At 46.0% G+C, this 11,751-nt stretch overlaps 1 protein-coding gene across 3 annotated transcripts in view; it reads left to right on the top strand.

Moving 5' to 3' along the window:
* Positions 1–9,307: 9,307 nt before the first annotated feature.
* Positions 9,308–11,751, top strand: part of SVIL (supervillin) — a 137,191-nt gene continuing 134,747 nt past the window's right edge. For 2 of the 3 annotated variants that reach the window (XM_054171445.1, XM_054171444.1), the window contains exon 1: positions 9,308–9,489. The gene's annotated coding sequence lies outside the window, so the exon portion shown is untranslated. The remainder of the gene's footprint in view (positions 9,490–11,751) is intronic. The other variant, XM_054171446.1, reaches the window with a different exon arrangement.

The raw sequence follows: 11,751 nt of genomic DNA, 5'->3' as shown, positions 1-11,751 counted from the left end.
GTCAGCTCATGACCTTCCCATGACATTAAGCCCACTGAGCTTTCAAAAACATTCTCCTGTGTGACTAGTGCTGTTCTGGATCTTCCCTACTGTCACAGTATCATGATGGGGTTCAGATTTCATGTAACTGGTTTCCAGAGTTTTCCCAAGCACAGGTTCTACCTTGTTCATCTCCGACTTCAATACTCAGATTTTGGAGTGTATCAATGAAGAGATATTTTTTGCCAAAGCCTGCTGTATTCCAGCTTTTCCCCCTCCCCCCCAGCTATTATAGTACTTGCTGGACCTTGAATAGCTAAAGAAAATAAGAAGCAAAACTAGAGCTTAAAGTACCAGCATCTCTTGCCACAAACCTCACAAATCACAGCTTATGTGTTGTGGGCTCAGTCCTCAACCTAAATCCAGCAAATCATTTCAGCACATGCTTAGCTTAAAATTTCCAACTGTTTTATTCTAAGTATTGCTGCTGCATTCTTTGAGAGTTCTCAAGTACTTCCCTAATTTGTTTGACTGGGGCTTAAGGAAACAAATACACAAAATAGAAGGCAGAAAATAATTGTCCCAAATTTGAGGTACTTTCAGTGTTGGTTTGGAGAATACCTTTTATCACCAAATAATTTCTGATTTTTGCTGGTATTATTATGTTTTCATGGTTTGCTGTTGTTAACACCAGGCACAGAGCTTTGGCAACAATGATCTTCAGGGTGAGAGGAAATGTGTGTGAAGATGTCAGCATTGCAAATGGACTTAGAGTCATGTCTTCTAAAACAGTTCTTATGCCTTCTGCCTACAAGATAACAACAATGAGCTGGATCACTTGGAAATGTGTGCAGTGGTTCTCACCCAAACTGTACATATTCAGAGACTGAGCTTTCAGCTGAACACCACCCATTCTTGTGGCTCTGATGTATAGCTGATAGCCCACACTGTATTTTCTCTCATCTATGTTAGGACAACCCTCAACATCAACACAGGCTGGGCAATGATGAAATTGAGAGCAGCCTTGCAGAAAAGGACTTGGGAGCGCTGGTAGATGAGAAGCTGGACATGAGCCAGCCGTGGGCACTTGCAGCCCAGAAGGCCAGTGGCATCCTGGGCTGCATTCAAAGCAGCATGGCCAGCAGATCAAGGGAGGTGATTCTGCCCTTCTGCTCTGCTCTAGTGAGGCCTCACCTGGAGTACTGTGTCCAGCTCTGGGACCCCAACCCAAAGAGAAATGGACCTGCTGGAGTGGGTCCAGAGGAGAGCCATCAAGATGATCAGAGAGCTGGAGCACCTCTCCTATGTAGAGAGGCTGAAAGAATTTGGGCTGTTCAGCCTGGAGAAGAGAAAGCTCTGGGAAGACCTTAAAGCTACATTTCAGTGTCTGAAGGGGACCTACAGAAAGACTGGGGAGGGATTGTTTAGCAGGGCCTGTGGTGAGGGGCAGTGGTTTGAAACTGGAGCAGCAGAGATTTAGGTTGGACATTAGGAGGAAGTTCTTCACGATGAGAGTGGTGAAATACTGGAACAGGCTGCCCAGGGATGTGGTTGAGGTCCTGTCCCTGGAGACATACAAGATCAGACTGGATGTGGCCCTGGGCAGCCCATTCTAGTCAGATGTGTCCCTGCTGACTGCAAGGGGGTTGGACAAGATAGACTTTGAGGGTCCATTCCAACACAATGCACTCTGTGAATCTGTGTGAATGTCACTGGGTCATGCTGTAGACAAGCAACCAACCGGTAAGAGCATTAGCAACAGCAGTTTACACTAAAGAGAGTTATTTCCATTACATAACACATTGGCATGATGATGTTTTTCATATGAAGGATCACAATACAATCGTGTGGCAAAGACTAACTGGTAGGTCACCAAACTGCTCTCTATATGGCTTGGTGTAGAAAACAAGAATCTGCTTCATAAAATCTGTCTACTAAATTTCTGCCTTGAAAAGTTTTATTTAGGCCTAAAAGAGGTTGGAGGGGTTTCATTAGCAGACAAAACATCTCTGTTTAGCTGTTTTGTTGCCTCATGAATTCGGCTTGCTGAAAAAGCTCCGAGTTGTACAGAGTGTTACTTGTTTAAATTAGGGCTTTCCCATTCAAATGTTATTCTATTTTTCTGAAAAGTTGCTTTAGGCAAGCCAGAAATGGGATCTTTATTTCATACAGATGAGATGTGAACACACTGGCTCAGAGGAGGACGGGTTCCATGTAGCTTTTCTGACTGCAAACATTCCAAGTGAGACTGCAAATATTTTCATTCTTGTAGACAAAAGTCACCCGAAGTTCCAGTTTTCCTTTCTACAGTCCCTTATCCTTTGATGTGGATTGCTTTTAAGAAGTGTATCCACTTTGTTTTTTCACAGGTTGGGTGTGTGTGTGTGTTTGTTTTTTTCCTAGCCCCTCTAATATCTGTTGCTGACACATGAGTGTAAAAGGGAAAACAAATACTAAATAAGCTATTGAACTGCAGGATCCTAGTGAAAGGTTGCAAGAAACTCAGGTATAACTTAGGAGTGCTGATGTGATTCATACTGGGGGTGTGTATTATTTTAAAAAGGTTGTTCTTTTTGTGCATCTTAAAGTATTTGCAGTTACAGTTCTTCACAGGAGTCTGTGCTTAGGCACAAGAGTATTCCAGACAAATTATTTTTGCTAGTGGATCATTCAGGACCATCCATTTCTGCCTCCCCCAGCTTTGACCACAATGACATTAACTCCAGCACAGGAGACCAAAACATGGGTTTATGTGGAGGTTACTAGACCTCTGAATAGTGGTCAGAGCTGGCCCATGCAGTCAATGGGTCATGGATTTCTGATTCACTGAGCAGCAATGAAAGGAAACTTAAAAACTTTCACAGTTGTGATTTTTTCCAGGGTGTTTTGTTTCATGCTGAAATTCATTGAAGTGTTGTAGCTCTTTTAAAAATTAAGCCAAACAAAAAAACCTCCACATGAGGACTGTTGCACCAAATGACATGAGGAATACTCCTTGGCAGACAAGCCCACTGCCTTTGCTGAAATCTATACAACAGAGCTAGATATTTTCTGAAGGATATTTAATGAGGCTTTCAACTTTTTCTTTATGTTCTTTAGATGCCATCAGTAGCTGAAAGCTTCATTCAGTGTGACCCTGCGCTCCAACATTCCACTGAGTTCAGTGGTTTGGATGCAATCTCATCTGACCAACCACAACAGACTCTTGCTGAATTTTGTGCACTGACTTCAAACAAAAAGAAGGTTTTCCCAGGTGAGAGTGTAAACAAGTAAATAAAAATTCAGTTGATCTGCACCCAAGAACTATCCAGTAGAAATCTATGAGCATGTGCAGAACAGAAAATAACTGAAGCCCAGCATGTCAAAGTGTCAGATGTACAGTGCATAATTTATATAGTTAAACTGACTCTGCACAGTAAGTGGGTTTACTATGGATTGTGCAGTTCATCTGGCCAACATATGCTCAGAAGGTCTAACACTGTGGAAGCACTGCATGCTCCGTGGAGCTGACCTGCAATGCTCAGTGAATGCGTCTAAGATTCCCAGATATCCAGCAGTTCAGGCAGAGCTGCTATTCCAGTAAGGCTGTTCCAGACAATTGTCAGCATTCTCAAATTCTGCCCCAACAAAATTACCAGGAACAAAAGAAAAATGACTTGTCTGGTGAAAGCCAGATGTATGTTAGGTAAGAAAAATTCCATTCCTATCTATGACACTTTTATTATTGACCTTACACCAGCGCTGCTGACTGCTAAGTCACCTCCTCAAGACCTATGGGCCATATATTTATAGATTAAAGTATCCAAGCATAAATAGCACAATATCCTAAAATGCTAAATAAATGTCAGATGAAGAAGTTACATAAGGTTAAATAAGAAGCCAAATTAAACCCACTGAAACTTAAATAACATAGAACTGAGCAGGAAGGCCCTGAGCAGTTAGGTGAGCACGGTGAAGCGGGTCACTTGAAGATGACACGCTCTGTGCCAATAACCCCATTCACACACTCAGGATTCCTTTTCCTTCAGACACTGTCTAGTGTTACTGTGCTTGGCATTGATTGCCAGGGCACTTGACATTTGGTTGCTGTTGTTTGATGAAAGCAGCTAATTGGAATGCATCCTCTGAAGCAATCCATTTGCACATATGGACTCCTTTTCAGGACGTATCTGGGTGATGCGTTCTGAACCCCACACCAGGAAAACTCTCAGTACGGCATTGAGGCATTGCGTAAATGTTAACTAACCGCTCTTGCTTTGCTAAACGTTTGCTCCTAACTTGCAATTTAATTCCAGCACCTGAAATAAAATACTTGAGACAACTGTAAAGGAAATGTCAGCCCTCTCTCCTGTCAGAGAAGATGCCTTTTCCATTCAGCGGAATTAATCGACTTATCTTACCTGAAAAATACTTTTCTTTTCTCCTGGAACTCTCCCAGATAGCTGGGTTGTTAAAGCAGACTCACAAAAATTCAAAAGAAAGTAATAATTGAGTGATTCAAATGGCAGGGATTGAACAGTGGAACAGAAATCCTGATATGAGACCGCAGATGTTTTAAATGCAAAGGTTTTTAACCCCGATATTAGTCTGCACCAATGATATGAACAAGAAGAATCAGAGACCTGCAGGAAGGTACCGAAAAAATTGTATTTCCATGCTGGGCATGGAATTGAAAACAAATCATACACTACAGCACAGTTTTTTCAAACATCTTCTGCAAAGGCAATGGCTTCATAGTAGTATAATTCAGGTGATGAGCATGCTTGATCAATGCCATGTGGGCCACAAACTACCTGCTCCACCAAAAGAAACTGCTGTCCCAACTTATCCCAGCTTCCTTTGCATCCCCTTTCCATTTTTTCCAGTGCAGTAATTGCAGCAGCACTGACATGAATTGGAACTTACTCCAAATTCTCCGTAGCTCCTTTTCAAACTGCATAGAGGCATATACTAAAAGTATCTCCTGACAAGCAGGAGACCTCTTGAGGATTATGTTGCTGTCCCTTCTCCCCACCTGCCGTTTCTCTTCCCTTTATTTTTCGTTGCTTATGAGACGGATGGTTACTATCAGTTTATTATTACTGGTTTTCCACAGACTTTCTCAAATGTCAGGTGAATCTGATCTGGAGTTCAGGCCCATAGTTACACTGGACTGACTCCAGGAACTCATAAATAAATCGGTGGTGGCTGCAACGGCTGCCAGAGCTCTGTCATTCTGCTCTTCTGAAGGTGGACAGAGGCTCTGGCTCTGTTCTAAAATTCTACACTTGCCCCAGAGTTTTTCACACTTTCTTTTAAAAGACCCCAGGCTTCCTCACTGTAGTTTGGCATAGCCTTACACAGGAAGAGAACACTACTAGCCTGCCACATTGTTGAATACTCTCATTTAGAAAAGCAGCTGAAATGCAGACCTTTCCCCCCCCCTGCTTTCTCCATATGTGGAAATCTCACAGGAACAGGCATACTTCTGTCTCTCTGCTCTGGCTTCTTGACATGAATAGTTTACACCAGGCTCTAGAGCAAGGCACATCTTTGTCATAGTATATTGACTATGCTGAGCTACACAGGTCAGTTCCAAGGCTTGGCAAGACCTGTAAGGGTAGAGATGTCTGGATTCAAGATCACGGATTTAAAAGGAGCAGGCACAACACTCATTCACAGGACTTAGAGAAGTTTGAGAAGTTTACTAGTAAATTTAAATGTTACTTCCAAGCCTGTTTCTAATCATATCAATGCATATACAGCACAGTATCTGCTTACATAGAATACATAGAATAAACCAGGTTGGAAGAGACCTTCAAGATCATCGCGTCCAACCCATCAACCAATCCAACACCGCCCAAACAACTAACCCACGGCACCAAGCACCCCATCAAGTCTTCTCCTGAACACCTCCAGTGATGGCCACTCCACCACCTCCCCAGGCAGCCCATTCCAATAGGCAATCACTCTTTCTGTATAGAACTTTTTCCTAACATCTAGCCTGAACCTCCCCTGGTGCAGCCTGAGACTGTGTCCTCTAACAGAACGGAATCTCCACTCATTGCAGGCCTCAACTTAAAATGATGCTACAGAGGTTTATCTCCTGAGATCCTCAACACCTTTTTCCTGAAAAACTTTAAATAAACTACTCAAGCATGTCATGAGAGCTCATGCAGGATATGCAAGTATTTAGAAACTAGTTCCTTTCCTTCAGCCTCATCCGCAGTTAGAACCAGCCCTCATGTCAACCTGTGAATGGTACAAACAGTAGCATAGATCACAATTTGAGCAAATTTGTCTACAGTGGGTTTCTACCAGAAGCTCAAATGATTCCTGAAATCAGAGCTAATCCTGAGTGCAGGCAAGGTCTCAGGCTGCCAACTAGTTCCAAATGTTTTTAAGATGTGAATACTTGTATGCTGGCAACGAGACTGAGATGATCAAGCCTTTTCATGGGGATCACTCTAAGACAAACAAACTAACAGTATTTGTTGGTGCTAAGCTGGTTCAGTCATAACAGTCACAGAAAGGTGAAAGTTGCTGGACTCCTTTGTAGTAGGTTGAGTCATTGTGTCTTCTGCAGAGTACTTTTCAAAACAGAGCAAGATACTTCATGGAGTGAAAACCACTGAATTCTTTGCAAAAGAATGGCATTTCTTTCCTATATCCCCCACAGGGAGCTCCATTGTTTAAGTAAGTATTTGCTTGCGCCCCAAAGCACAGATGTTTTTGAATCCCAACATAAATCAAATATGCTTGTGCCTAACACATTAAAAAAGTGGGGAAAATAATATTTTTTTAACTGACAGGGATTAAGAGGCTTGCACTGACCCAAATTATACTTCTTTAATAATCTTAATTCTTGGCTGGTTCTTCTGGGAACAAAAGATGCCTCCCTCTCCCCCCTTGGAATTCAAATCAATCTTTTACTCCTTTTCAAATGTAAATTTAAAAATCACCACCTATCTGAATCATGAATTGATTTTCAGGACAAAAATCTCTGGCAGAAGATGGCACGGGACTGTGCCTAAAGCTAAATCCAGACAGACTAATCAGTTCAGGGTGAAAACAGAGGCTTTGTTAAACGGGTTGCAGGTTTACAGTTGTAACAGTTCCACTGTGAAACCATTCTGATGTTTGACAACAAATCAGGGCAGCATCATGTCAGTCACAACAAAAGCAAATGTAACATTGCAATTATTTTCTTTCTCACCTTCACTCAGACAATTATCTCAGGCTATGTTTTTGCAGGATCAGAACTCCATCTTTAAACCTTGACACTTCTTGTGAGGAGGTGCTGCCTCTTGAAGGCTTTTGATAGTTTCAAACAGAAGTGCTGGGCAACACAATAAACTCTGTTGAAACATAGCAGAATAAAATGCATTTTCAAGGGCACTTTCTTAATCCAAGAGTTTCAACCTTGCTATGGTTTACATCTGATCTCCATTCCATGCCAGCTTCCCTCCTTTTCTCCTTAAGACTGGAAGGACCCACATCTATGCATATATTTGATGTGGGGTTTATGTGTCTGCACAAAGCAATTCATAACCACCGTGCAAAAGGCATGTGCCCACACCACATCATTACCCTGCAATTAAGAAACTTTTGCCTGCCACAAAGCTATAAAGCCCAGCAATGTTACAAGCTAAGCCCTGAATATTCAGTCTGTTGTACTGCAGACAAAGATACTTTGTAGTGTGCCTTGTAAAATACTTGCTGGCTGTTGATTTGTAAGTTTTTAAGGTTTGTCTCATCTTTGCATGTTTCCACACCTTAACATTTTTTCCTGTTTCTCTATGCAGGCTTCACACAGGTATGGAGAAGACAGCTCTGCTCTCGCATATGCAACTGAATAGAACAGAAGTGGGTGTCCTCTTCAGTTGCATGCGTTCTCTACCCAAGTTCTCAGGTTTAACACATTCTTCAAATGATTCCCTCTTTGGTAATTCTTGATGTGGTATGTTTGCTGGTCATGTTTCAGGTTGCTTTGTAAGATCTGATCGAGGGAAACAGAGCTTGAATTCTCCAAGCAATTTGCTTAGAAAAATGTTTGTCTGAAGTAAAAGATTGAAGTGAGAATTAAGGACATTTCTACCTTCTGGGCTGTTTAATATCAAAAAATGTGAGTGCTCCGTTTCCCTTTATTGTGTGGACAAGTAACTGTGCAGCATCACTGAGGTGAGGCCTACCTCGTGTTTTCTCCATCTTCCTAACAATGCATTGATTTTAAACAAGTGCAACTGAGGGGGGGGGGGGGAAAGAGAATAAACACAATCTCCCTTTGAATAAAAATTGGTGATGACTTTCTGATTCTCCCAGCTTCTACCACATGTGGTCCCAGCGGCATGGCAAAGGCAGGACATTCATTGGATTTGCTCCTCTATATAGTCTTCTTCCCCAGGGTCTGCTCCAGCCCAGCAGGACCAAACTCTGTAATTTGGTTAAGACAGACAAAAGAGTTTGCTAAAGTACAAAGTCCTGTGTTTCTAAATGTGTGCTACAAACACCATCCAGAAGTGCTGCTAATGCAGGAGACATCCATACACATGCTAACACATGGGTCATGCTACTGAGCCTTGCATAGATTCTTTACTGCATTGGAGCTTGCTTGGCCCGATTCCTTTTAGACAAATAATGAAACGTTCTTTCAGCCAGACACAAGAGACCCCCATGTTGGGGGGAACATGTTGAGGGGATGAAGTTCGATGAGATGCAAGACCCAAGTTCAAGTCCTTGGCACACCCGTGTGCACCAGGGCTGCAGAACCAGCGGCACATCGCCAGCAGACGTTCCGGGCTGGCAGCGCTGGTGGTCTGAGGTCTATCTGCCACGACCTTGACCTGCAAGGATCGGAAGTACTGGGCCGGTGCCCTTAGCACCTGCCTCCGCAGCATTCAACTCCGGTGACCTCGGGTAGAGGCGAACCGGGCTCGGTATGGACGGCACCTGACGGAGAGCCCAACGCTTCCTTCGGGCCTCCGCAGAGCCCCGAACCTGCACGTCCACCAGCTGCAGCCCGGTGGGACGAGAAAGAGCTGGTACCGCTCCGTTACTTCAGCCTCTGCTTCAGGGCTTCACAGTGGTGCCCGTAACCTTCGCCAGGGGCTCTAGGCAGATGACTCCACGCGGGCGAAACGAGCCTTTCGCGTCGCCGCCAGAGCCGATGCCCCTCTCGGTGCTGGCCGCGGCCCCTTTAAGGAGCGGGGCAGCACCTCCAGGAGGCGCGCGGAAGCAGGGCGAGCCGGGTGGGGGGCGCGGGGGCGTGGCCGGGGCCGGCGCGTCCTGCCCTGTCCCGCGTGGGGCTGCGTGGTGCTCGCTGCCGCTCGCCGGAGCCAGGCGCGTCCGGCTCGCTCCGCTCCGCGGCTTGCGGCGAGGGGCGCTGCCCCGCCCCGCTGAGGAGACGGCCCCCTGCGGCCGGGGCCGCGCCGCTTCCCCCGCCCCGCTCCGCCCCTCCGGCCGGCCCGAGAGACAGAGAAACTGACAGAGGCCGCCGGAGGCTGTGACTGCCCCCGAGCTGCCGGCTGCGAGGTGAGTGGCGGCGGTGGTCGCGCTCCCTGCTTTTTCCACGCCGGAGGGAAACCGGCGCGGACGCAGCCCCCCCGGGCACGGCCCCTGCTTTTGAGGAGGCATCGCGGGCTCCTCGCTTTCCTCGGGAGTGAGGTTTCCGTCGCGAAGGTGCTGCACGAAACTTGCCCGCTTCCTCACGCTTAGGGCCAGGTTGTCAGTCCGGCTTTGGGCTCTCTCCTAAGCGCAGCAACATGTGGAGGCTGAACGGTTTGCGCCGTGCTTGCGGTCCCCGCCGCGCTTCCTGCACGGGCTGCGGGAGCACCTGCCGTCGGGCAGAACGTGGCGGCCGAGCTGTTGCGAGCTGCGGCCGGCATCGCAGCCCTTGTCCCCCGTCCCGGGGAAGGGGGGCGGGGGGCTGCGCTGCGGTGCTCGGTGCGCGGCCGCGGGGTGCGGTGCGGGACAGCCCGGGGGCTGGTGGGAGCAGTGAGAGAAAGGTGCGGCAGAGGGGGCTCGCCCATCGCCGCTCTTGCCCCCGAGCTGCTTTGCGGTGGGGGCCAGGAATTTCGGAAGGAGTTTTGAGTTCTTTCAGCTGGAAGAAGAGGCACCGGCGGCGGCAGCGGTGCGCACGTGGGGTGTTGAGAAAGTGACTTTATGCTGCTGGCTGGTGCGGCGCAGTTGGGGTGCTGGAGCAGGTTGACAAAATCAACAGGGTGATTGTTGACTGGTGCATGGAACCTCCCTGACCCAGAGTCCCATAGCTGTGCCAGAGAGGTCGAGTACTCACCTGCCCTGGCTTAAATGGGTCGGCAGTGGGATTTCAGCTTGTCCCGACTTGTCCGAACTTCGGAAGATAACAATATGTTTAGAAAAGGGGGGTGGGGGGAGGCGGGGATAATGAAGTATTGTGATTAACAGGAAAACAAAGGGTAGTGTATGCTAACAGTTATGAGGCAGCACTTGTAGGGTTTTACATAGAGCATGGGTACCCACTGCTGCAGAGCTGACTACTTAATAACACCTTTAGATCCATTTTACTAATAATGCTTCTTAATGTCTGCGTGTAACTGTGGATTGTGAATCTCGAGAGACATGAGTGGTCTTGCTAAGGCTGAGTGTACTCTAGTTTATTACTTGGCAGGGGGCAGCAGTGTTGAGGCTTGGGAAGCAATTTGATGTGGAAATGATTCATTTAGGTTTCATGTTGTTCTGGGTCTTCAACAGTTGTTGGTGTCATCACTGATCTTAGCTCAGATAGCATCTCGTGCTAGAGGATAGTGCTCTTACTCTGGTAGATGTGTAGTTCTGGGTGTGCAAACAGTCCCTTTGATTGCTTATGGAAAATGGTCTGAGCTGGTCTGGTTATTTTTATCATGGCAAGTGTGTTTCTTTAAGAGTAAACCAAACTATATCGTACTGAAAAATGTTCGCAGCCTGTAATTATCTTCATCACTTGCGTTCAAAATGAAAACAAAAGCCACTTGAAATTTGAAACCTCTCTTGACTGATTCGTGTGGCCTCTGAAGTCTATGACAACAGAAGTGTGTGTAGTGTTACTACTTGAAGTATTGTTAGCTCAGATGCAAAAGTGCAGCTCAAGATGAGGATGTGTTGTCCTCTGGCTCTGTGTGCTGCTGTTAACCAGCAGTAGCAGAGGTCTGTCCTGAGTTTTCAGAGAAACAGTCCTGGTCAAGACAGAGGTGCCTGTTGTGGAGACAATAGGAAGAAATAGTGATGATGTGCTCAGCACAAAGGCCTGACAGCTGTTCCTGCCACGAGGAATTCTTCCCTAGTGGGACATTAAGAGGCTTGATATGTCATCCTGTTTTCCTGTGCCTCTTAAGGCCTCAGTAAAAGGGTATTGGCCTGGTCCTTAAATGCACCTGGCCATAGGTAACAGTATGGTGAGATGCACTAAAGTAGTTTGCTCTTCTTCAGTTCTGTTTTACTTACCTCTCTGAAGACTTAGTCAGATGTTACTGTATTAAGTGAGATGCCTTCAAAATTCTGTTGTTACCCTGTTAGGAAATCTGCCTCAGCTTTCATTTTAAAGGAGCTGAGTGTTATTTGTAAGACTTGAAGAGTTACATCATAGTATGGATGTGTAAGTTTATCCGGTCATGATGATTAACCTCTCTGATACAGTCAGGACCAAGGTGTCTGTCCTGTGCAGAAACTTCTGCAGTCACCATGGGAGAATTATGGTAAAGTTCTGAGCAGAATCCCTGTTTTCAGGTGAGCGTTAGCTCCTCCTAGGTGCAGTCTGACTGTGTTCCCCTGGGGGAA

The sequence above is a fragment of the Dryobates pubescens genome, chromosome 21 (assembly GCF_014839835.1).
Source record: "Dryobates pubescens isolate bDryPub1 chromosome 21, bDryPub1.pri, whole genome shotgun sequence".
Taxonomy (NCBI): Eukaryota; Metazoa; Chordata; class Aves; order Piciformes; family Picidae; genus Dryobates; species Dryobates pubescens.
Note: the sequence above shows the minus strand (reverse complement) of the source record. Positions and strands in the feature narration are given on the sequence as shown.